The sequence below is a fragment of the Rhinatrema bivittatum genome, chromosome 10 (assembly GCF_901001135.1).
Source record: "Rhinatrema bivittatum chromosome 10, aRhiBiv1.1, whole genome shotgun sequence".
In the NCBI taxonomy this organism is placed as follows: domain Eukaryota; kingdom Metazoa; phylum Chordata; class Amphibia; order Gymnophiona; family Rhinatrematidae; genus Rhinatrema; species Rhinatrema bivittatum.
Genome location: NC_042624.1, coordinates 110,692,973 through 110,702,280, shown reverse-complemented (window position 1 = coordinate 110,702,280; position 9,308 = coordinate 110,692,973). Strand labels below are relative to the sequence as shown.

General features: G+C 45.1%; 1 protein-coding gene across 2 annotated transcripts in view; it reads left to right on the top strand.

Annotated features, from left to right (window-relative positions):
- Window positions 1-848: 848 nt before the first annotated feature.
- Window positions 849-9,308, top strand: part of ZFYVE9 (zinc finger FYVE-type containing 9) — a 95,928-nt gene continuing 87,468 nt past the window's right edge. The window contains exons 1-2 of one of the 2 annotated variants that reach the window (XM_029617540.1): window positions 1,584-1,749; window positions 7,776-7,850. The gene's annotated coding sequence lies outside the window, so the exon portion shown is untranslated. Of the gene's footprint in view, window positions 1,070-1,583; window positions 1,750-7,775; window positions 7,851-9,308 lie in introns of those variants that run through there. The other variant, XM_029617539.1, reaches the window with a different exon arrangement.

The window sequence follows — 9,308 nt, the reverse complement described above, 5'->3', positions numbered from 1 at the left end:
GAGAAGACCTCAGGGTTGGAGAGAGGAATGGGGTGAGGAGAAAGGGGAGGAACATGATGAGGAAAGAACTAGAGATGGGGAAAAAGAGGGAGAGGGAGGTTCTTGGACTGAGGAAGGGGAAGAGGGAGTATGAAGGGTTGGGGAGTGATTTTCAGGGTCCAAGAAGAAGGGAGAGATTGGAAGGAAGGAAGAGAGGTCTGAGGATCTGGGAGACAGAATCCAAGATCAAGGGACAGAGGAGTTGAATTGCAGTGGGTGGGGAAAAGAGGGAGATATCCCTGCCATGCTCGTGTCCTGCTTCTCTTTGCCTCCCCTCGTTAACATCCCACCCAATATGGCATACACATACATTTGGCATAATCCCTTCTCCCTTCTCTCTCACACACACAAACACTGCCCTCCTACCCTTGTTCTCCTCAGTCTCACACACATAGACATACGTGACCCCCCCCCCACTCCCAGCTGATACCCCTCTTATCCCACCCTGCAATGATCTCAGCTCAGCTTCTCCTCATCTCCCCAGAATGATCCCCTTTTGTTTTGTCTGCTACAGGCTGTCCTGAATGCTGCCTGGAGGAGAGGGGCTGGATCAGGAAACAGAGGGCTGTTCTCTGCTCAGTCAGGTTGAGCATAGCTGAAAGGCAACAAATCTTGAGCCAGCCTGCTGTGCTTCCCCCCCCCCCCCCCCCCCCATTTCTGCTGCTCTAGGCACAGGCTTTGCGTGCCTATTGACGAATCCAGGCCGGTACAGCGCTGTGTAGGTCGGTCCAGGAGTGTTAAGGACTGAGGGGACGTCATCATCCCCACGTCAGGATGACAGCAGGCTCGGGATGCCGCAGTCCCTGCAGCTGTGCGCGCCGGCCGCCAGGGGCCGCTGTGGGGCGGCGCTGCGCTGCCGCTGCGGGCTCGGGCCTGGGCCGCCTCTCCTTTGTGGGTGCGCGCGAGCGGGCGGCGCTGAGAGAGAGAGAGCGAGAGCGGAGCACTGGGGACGGGGCGGCCGGGATCCCGCCGAGAGGACTCGCGTCGCCGCCTCCTGCCCCCCCCCTCCCTCAGCATGGAGAGCCGGCGGGTGAGTGCGGGGAAGCTTCTCCTAGGGCCGGGTGCGGGGGGCCGTTGCCATCAGCCCGTGTCCCTCTCCCCGTCATGCGCGCATCCACCCGGCGGCCTCTGTGTAATTGTAACCCCTCTCCCCTTCCGCGAGTAAGCTCCGTACCCCTCCATGTGTGCGTACACACGGCGTGCGGCTCGTCCACACGCTCCCCGTGTGTGTGTGTGTGTGTGTGTGTGTGTGTGTGTGTGTGTGTGTGTACGGCTCGGGATCTCCCTCCCCTCTCGCGCGGTGCACTTTCCCGGTCCCCGTACTGTCCTGCACGCTGCCCCTGCGTTTTGGGCGATTTCCCAGTGCCCGCCGTACGTGGGCTGTCCTCGCCTCTAGGCCGCGGGGAGTCGGTGCCACCGGCCTCCCGGGCCTGTCGCCTTTCCTGTCTTGCAGTGGTGGCGAGTCCTGCGCGGACCTTCACTAGCCTGCTGCCGCGGGAAGCTGCTGCTGCTTCGCCTCCCCCTTTTGGGGGTTTTGTTTATCATCAAAGTCGCGTGGAAGGGGATAGGTATAAATGTTGTTTGGGAAAGGTGCGGTAGCAGACATCTCCTGCTATATTTGTCGAACATCTTGCTGCCTTAATGTACTTGGTTCCCTGGATAGAGATCCTCAGTACTTTCAATTTTTCTTTCTAGCTAACAATCAGCACGGTATGTGTGAGACTACCCAGCAAATCTTTCTGAAACAGTGTGCGATTCCTGTGCCAGCCATAAATTTATCTAACTTATATTTGAAGACTCATATGGGAGTCTTATTGCATTTTCTGTAAGACCAAGAAATCAATGTAAGATTACTTTAACCCTAGGCAGTGATTTCTTTTGTAGCCTGCATGATTTAAGTTGGATAAATCAGAAAATAATTCTGTTTGGTAGATGGGCTTACGTAGTTGTGCATGTGGTGGCGTATAACAGTGCGGTGCCCGTAGCCCAACCAAGCTGTACAGTTGTTTTGCTTCAGAGCACTTCAGTTTTGCCTCAGAACCAGATTAAAAGGAGAAATATCCCCAGGAACCCTCTATACTCCCACTAGTGTGCTGTGTTATGGATTATTGGATAGCACAATGGAAATTTGATGTAACAATTCCTTTCTATGTCTATTTTGTCTTATTTGCAGAAATGTGTAGTCCCCCATTTCCCTGGAGAAAACCAGGCCTAAAATTCCTACTTAACATGAAAAAATAGCTATACATAACTAAACTGCTGTAAGGTGTGGTAATTCATATAGCTTATAGAGCTAAAGTACATACAGGTTCAACGAGATTTTTTTTAAAGACCTCATCTGGCAGTGCCACTAGCTTAAATCCTTCTTTTCCAAAAAGAATGTGTCAAGCTTCTGAAAGATTTTTCTTTGTAAAACTTAGCCAGTGCCCTATTCTGAAAAGTTTGGTGACTTTTTTTTAGATCTAGTGCATCAATTATAAGCTGAATGAGTTCATGTTAATGCTACTTAAAGTGTGAATACAATGTAGCCCTAACCTTTTCCCAGGTAGTTCTAGCTGGTTTTATGTTTTGTGCAAACAGGTCAGATGCAGTCCCAACTGTGTGCTGTTACTGTCAAGATATTCTCTTTTTGCTAAGGATTAGAATACTAGAGTCCTTGTCAACTTCACATTTCACGGTTGCAAACCTTCTCTTCCAAATGTGGTTTACCTCTGACTCTCATGCTTTATTTTGAACTTGTTACTTCAATCTCCTTGGCCATCTTCTGACCCATGGCTCAAACTCATCCAATCTTGTGTTTTGAGCTGAAACACAAGATTATTTTATTACAAATATGGGGTATGGTGTAGTCTTCATTTTAATCTGCAAATGTACAGGCCAACACAATAAGACATGCGGTAAAACGGGCACTCGTATTGAGTGCCCATTTTCCTAACCCATGCCCATCCACAGCCCCTGGGCACTGATGCAGTATGTAATTTAGTGGCAGTATTAAAAAGGACACGCTAGGGTAAAATTGTACGTCCCTAGCGCGCAAATGCATTGGGTGTACATAAATGCAATGGGCGCATGTCCGTTCAAACCGATTTCTGCCCTTGCTAATATGCGTGCATGTACAGTGTGCATCCTGAATTTTTTTTTTTGTGAACATTACATTACACGACATCTTTATTTTTATACCACAAGAAGTAGATTTTAGTCTCGCAGTGATACTAAGGAGAAACCACATAGGACAGTATTTTTTAAATTTCTTCTGAGTAATCGACTTGCGGATTGACTTAACGCCTGTTCCGGGGCTGGTGTTAAATTTATTGCGTTAAAAATTGTGCATTGGGCACCCAGCAATTTTCTGTATCAGGGGTAATAGCTAATAGCCTCATCTACATGGAATATACATATAATGAGTGCTATCGGCATGAACAACTGCACGTAAATCTTTGTGCAAGGCTGGGTGCACCTTTATTGCATCGGCCCCATATTGCGGTCACTTTTTTACCATGGTTGTCGGGCACCATAACTGTTGCCAGATTCTTTGGAAATATAATATTCAGATTCCATAGTCTTTAGCAGCTTTTATATTTCTGAATGAGAGACCCATTTCTGGTGCTTTTTAAAAATATATTTTTCCAGTCCCTGGAGTTCCTTTCCTTTCTGATATGGACATCCAGAACTGAAAAGGATAACTGTGTTACAGTGTGTCATTGACTTCCAAATGTTGTGAAATGCAGGGCTTCCCAAACCTGTCCTGGGGACTCCACAGTCAGTCGGGTTTTCAGGATATCCACAATGAATATACATGATATGCAAATTTCTCATGCATGTTTATTGTGGTTATCCTGAAAACCTGACTGACTGTGGGGTCCCCAGGACAGGTTTGGGAAGCCCTGTGTAAGTCTTATGGATGGCTGTCAAGATTATTAAGGATGCTCAGCCAGGAATACTAGCAGAAAAAAGTAGGACAGCTGATATAGTTTGTAGTTGAAATTAAATATATCCCAAATTGCTGTCTTTAGTTGTATTGCCTGCAGTTAGACAGCCTTCCTACTACTACTACTACTAGTACTATTTATTTATATATTTTATTCCATTTATGATTTGGTATTCTAGAAGTTACCTGTAGCAAGCTATAACATCATAAAATTGACATACATTACATCGATATAGTCAAATAATGCGTAATAAAGTCATGTAAAATCCTATCCTTAAAGCAAACAGAAAATGATCTTGGTGTAACAGCAACTCAGCAAGTGCAACATATAGTACATTAGACAGGAATGGAATCTAAACATATACTATTTGACTGATGACTGAAGACCTCAAGCCTAAAACACGGTGATGATAATAGTATCATCCACCTACTAAATATATAACTTAAAGTCACCTAAAATCTGACATGAAATCATGTTACGCTAAATATCATAACCTGCACTCAGAAATAAATTTACTTTGCTGGGAATGCCTTGTTTCTGATTCCATTAGTGTTTTTGCTATCTAAGCATCTCTTCTCCTAACCAGGGTGAGAGGTTCTGACCCCAGTAAAGTTATTTTTCAGTGCCAGAGGTGAGGTGCATTAGAAAGTTCAAGTGGCACACACTGGAAGAATGATGCCATCTGTTGTCTTTTCTTTGTACTACTTGCTGTGATGGGCCGCAGATGTGAATGACTCTCAACTGCCTGCATCGTTTGCTAACAAGCAGGTTGCAAATACAAAGAGAAATGAAAGTATAAATAAAAATCACAGATTACTGACCATATCCAATATTAAAAAAACAAAAACATACATTTCTGGCTACAGGTCATAGAGTACCTTGATAGAGTCAGGCCTATACAGGGTGCCAAGCATTTCCATATGATTCAGAAAGACCCGTTCTGGTGAAAGTTCAGGCTATGCAAGAATATCACCTACGTTTTTCCCATCACAAATCATGATCCTTTCCTCCACTGCCTACAAGATGAAACAAACAGAAAAGCCTCACTCCCCCTCACCGCTGACCAGAAAGTATAAACAAAAAAACAAATTTAAATTCAAAATGTGCTTTTCCTTCCGCAGTTACAGCATTGTGAAATAGTGAAATCAAGGCATACCGATGTTAAAACTCTTCACAGCTCTGCCCCAAAATAAAATCCTTTCAAAAACCAAACCCAAGCTGTCATTTCTCCTCCCCCAACAACTTCAGTGTTCTAACCATAGTTTACCCAACCCCTGTGGTTCAGGGCGTTACTTCTAGCTCTTCTGCACCACAGTATGCGAAAAACAGGACAAGATAAAATGTATTTAATACTTAACTTGCAAGTTTAGAAGAAGGCAACATATTAATGGTGCTCATAGCTAAGGTAGTTCATGGTCTAACAAGAGCTTATTACTGTTACTACAAGTGCATCTTGATTAGACTGTAAGCTTCATAAAGCAGGCATTGCCTTTCTTACCTGTATTGCTTACATCTTGTAGCTCTATATAGACAATTAGTAGTAGAAATCTTGGAAATTTGCTTTATGTTGCATATAATAAAGTTTAGACATCTTAAAGCATATTTCTTTTTTTACTCTGGCGTTTATAGATTTGTGTAACCACTGAATTTCAATTAAGTAGGGGTTAGTTGTGATGAGAAGCTATTTAATACATTTGTACACTTTCCTGGTCAGAAGGCCATTCAGAATGGTGAACAGAAGCAGACTAGCCGCGACAATAAAAGCATGCTTTAAAATGTCTGCGTGCGAATGCCAGATGTCTGAACAGTAAGACTGGTGAGCTAGAATGTATGGATGTAGACATTATAGGCATTTCAGAGATGTGGTGATCCCAAGGTATAAATTTTATCGATCTGTTGGGCAGATCAAATTGGTGGAGGGGTTGGTACTGTATGTACAAGATGGCCTAGAGTCAAGCATGATAAAAATCCTGCAGAAAACAAAATGCACTGGGGAATCCTTATGGATAGAAATTCCATCCGTGACAGTGGGTGTAAACTACCGGCCATATGGCCAAGGTGAAGAAACAGATTGTGAAATGCTAGCTGAAATTAAAAAAAAAAAAAAAAATCAAATAAATTTGGCAACGCAGTAATGGAGATTTCAGTTACCCTGGTATTTGACTGGGTCAGTGTCTCATTGGGGCATGCCAGAGAGGTTACGTTTTTAGACGCCATAAATGACTGCTGTATGGAGCAGCGGTCCTAGAACTGACGAGGGGGGGGCAGCTGCTGTAGATAGGAACCAGTGGAACACACCACCAGGGGTTACCATGGGGGGCGCTAAGCAATAGCGATCATAATGCAGTCAAATTTGATATACGGTAATCGTGGGAGGGAGGACAGTAAGTCAAACTACTGCAGAAGCATAGAACTTTAAAAAGGGAGACTGATGGAAATTAGAAGAAAAAAATAAGTGGTTATTTACCCTTCTGAAATAATACTAAAAAAAAAAGGGATACTTCGTGAAACTAACAACCAGTAAAATCAAAACAGATCATAGAAAGTACTTTTCGCTCGGCGCACTATCAAGCTGTGGAATTTGTTGCTAGACGGCGTGGTCAAGGTGACAAGTTTGGACAAGTTCCTGGAGGAAAAGTTCATAACACATTATTGGTCGGGTGGACTAAAGAAAGCTGTTGCTATCCCTGGGCGTGAGTATCAGGAATTGGATCTACTTTGAGACCCAGACTGGCCACTGTTGGAAACAGGATGTTGAGCTTGTTGGACCTTAGCCTGACCCGACATGCCGCCACTTATGTTCTTAAGCTCACCTTCTACCTGTCTCGTTCAGGCTCCACTTGACCTCTCAGCTCCCTCCTGTTGTTCAGGAAAAGGCTGACGCTACAGGCTCATCTATTCTGACCTGCGTGGGCCAACATTGATTCTTCACTTTTTCGGTCCACGTAGGCCATCCTGGTGTCGCTCCTCCGTTGCTTCCAGGTGACACAGACGCTATTCCTTCCTCTCTTCTGGCCTGCACAGACTTCCACTGCTGTTGTGTCAGGTGCTTCCTGGTTCCAGCATGCAGTTCTGTGGGGCAAAGGCAAGATTCTGCATGGGATGGGAATTCTGCGCAACTTTGCATTGCAGAATTCCCCCATGACCAAGTTATTGCTTTGGGCGAAAGTAAGACTTTAAAGTCCGATTTTGATTTGAGTCCAGCAGATGTGAGGTAGCCAAAGTAGCTTTAGTCATCTCCTCGGTCAGCGATGTTTCCATCAAGAGACCTAATACATGGTTATCTCTCTTGCCATTATTGTGCTACAATCCAGTAACATATTTTATGACCATCCTAATTAAGATGTCTCATGCAGCAGGCTGCCCTGTTTTTGATCTTAGGGCGATTTTGCATTTCTTGTGCTTTGGGTGCATTGCAGTCTTGCAAGGTTCCAAGGAGGCTGAAGATCATGCTAGCTGCTACTTATTTTTCCTCTAAAGATTGGAGCAGGGAAGAGTTTGATCAATTGATGTCAGGGGTGCTGTGCCTGCATTTAATAACAGCAGCAGCTAGCACACATACCTTTTGGTAATCAGAGATCGAATTGAAGAAAAATGTCCAGAATTTTCAAATTAAGGCATTCACATGTTCTTTTAGTTGTTCTGCACCAAAATGCACAGAATGAACTGAAATACAAGTGCTAGAATCTAGAAAATTAGTTGAATGGTTGGAATGTTTTTTTTGGTAAGTTCCTGCTCCTAGGAGTTTGCTTGATTGTGAAAGTGCCATTGTAAATATACTAAGTGTACTTCTCTTTGTTTAAATAGGACAGTTTACACCTGGGGTCCTTGAAGGCCGCAGCCCAGTTGGAATTTAAGGATATCCACAGTGAAAACCATGAGGTATATATAGTACCTGAATGTAACTGGCTGTGAGCTAAATAAATAAGCAAACAAATATTTGCATACAGTGAAAGTGGGTGCGTGAAAATAGATCTCATGCATGTTTATTGTGTAAATTCTGAAAACCAGCATGGCTTGAAACTCTCAAGGACAATATTCCTTATCCTGCTATACCAGTCCAGACTAGTGGGTTAGCTTTGCCCAATAGCAGATAGAGACAGAGGATGCACCTTTTTTCAGTGACATCATCACTTGGTACATAAGCTGGTGCTGCACTGGCAATAGTCAGTATTTCTCTATGTCTAGCAGATGGTGGACTTGCTGGTCTGGTGCAGTAGGATTTTGTAGCGGCCAGGTCCCTGGTGGAGCTTGCTTCCAGGGCAACAGTTGTGTACTGATTTCCCTGGTGGAGCAGGATCTCTTCTCCTAGGGCAACAATTTTTATGATCATAGCTCCCAGGGTTCCCCTCAGGGCCTGGATTGTGGCTCCCAGTATTCCCTTCAGAATCTGGTTGAGCAAAGGCCTGTCTTGTTGTTTCCATTTTCCCTCTTGGACCTTATCAGAGGCTGCTCAACTACATCAGGTAGCTGAGCAGCCTCTGATAAGCGACTTCCAGGGTTCCCTTTGGGCCTAGTTGAACAGCCTCTGGTAAGGGATTCCCTGGTTAATCTTTGGGTCTGGTTGAGCAGGGGAGGGCTGGTAGGGGAGACTCTTGTCAGGTCTCCCTCTATCTCAGACTTGTGGGTGTGGGCTTCCCGCACGTCTCTCTTCTCCTTCCTTCAAGTCTTGGCCCCCTTCCTCCTCCCCCCCACTTGGATTTAATTCTCTTACCCCTGGACTGACAGGGCTAGGTAACAGCAGTGAAGCTGTTTCTCCTCTGGGAGTCTGTGAATCACAGGGACTCAGCCTTCCCACATCTTTTCAAAATAGTAACCCTAAACGGGAATAATTACTAAGATGGGCCTCAGACTTTGAACCTACTACCCTGTCTTGCGGTCTGTGGCATCAACCCAAAGGACAAGTGGGAACAAACCTCTCTTTCCAGAATAACCGGAGGATGGAAGAGCCCTTTTCAGAGACAAATTCTCCTTATTCCCGGTTTTCCAAGCCTCCACCATGATCAGCTTCCCTGGTGGAAGAGTCCTCCTAGGAGCCTGAGGTTTGGGGAGGACCAGGAGTCTGAGGGAGGAGCAAGAGTAAAACAGGCTACCTGTGCATGGCTTAAATGCAAACTTTCATAATGCTCTCCGAGCATGAGCCCTGTGCTCAGCATGTGGTTTTGCTGGGTTCACACCACCTGTGCACAAGTGTACATGAAATAGCTCTGCCCCTGGTCACCCACTTAGTCCTATAACCCGCATCAGTAGAAGAGACGAATATATGAGGCCTCTTGGGATTCCTCAAGCTAGTGACTGGCACTATCAGTTTGGACTGCTTGCTTCCCTTTGCCTTGCAGA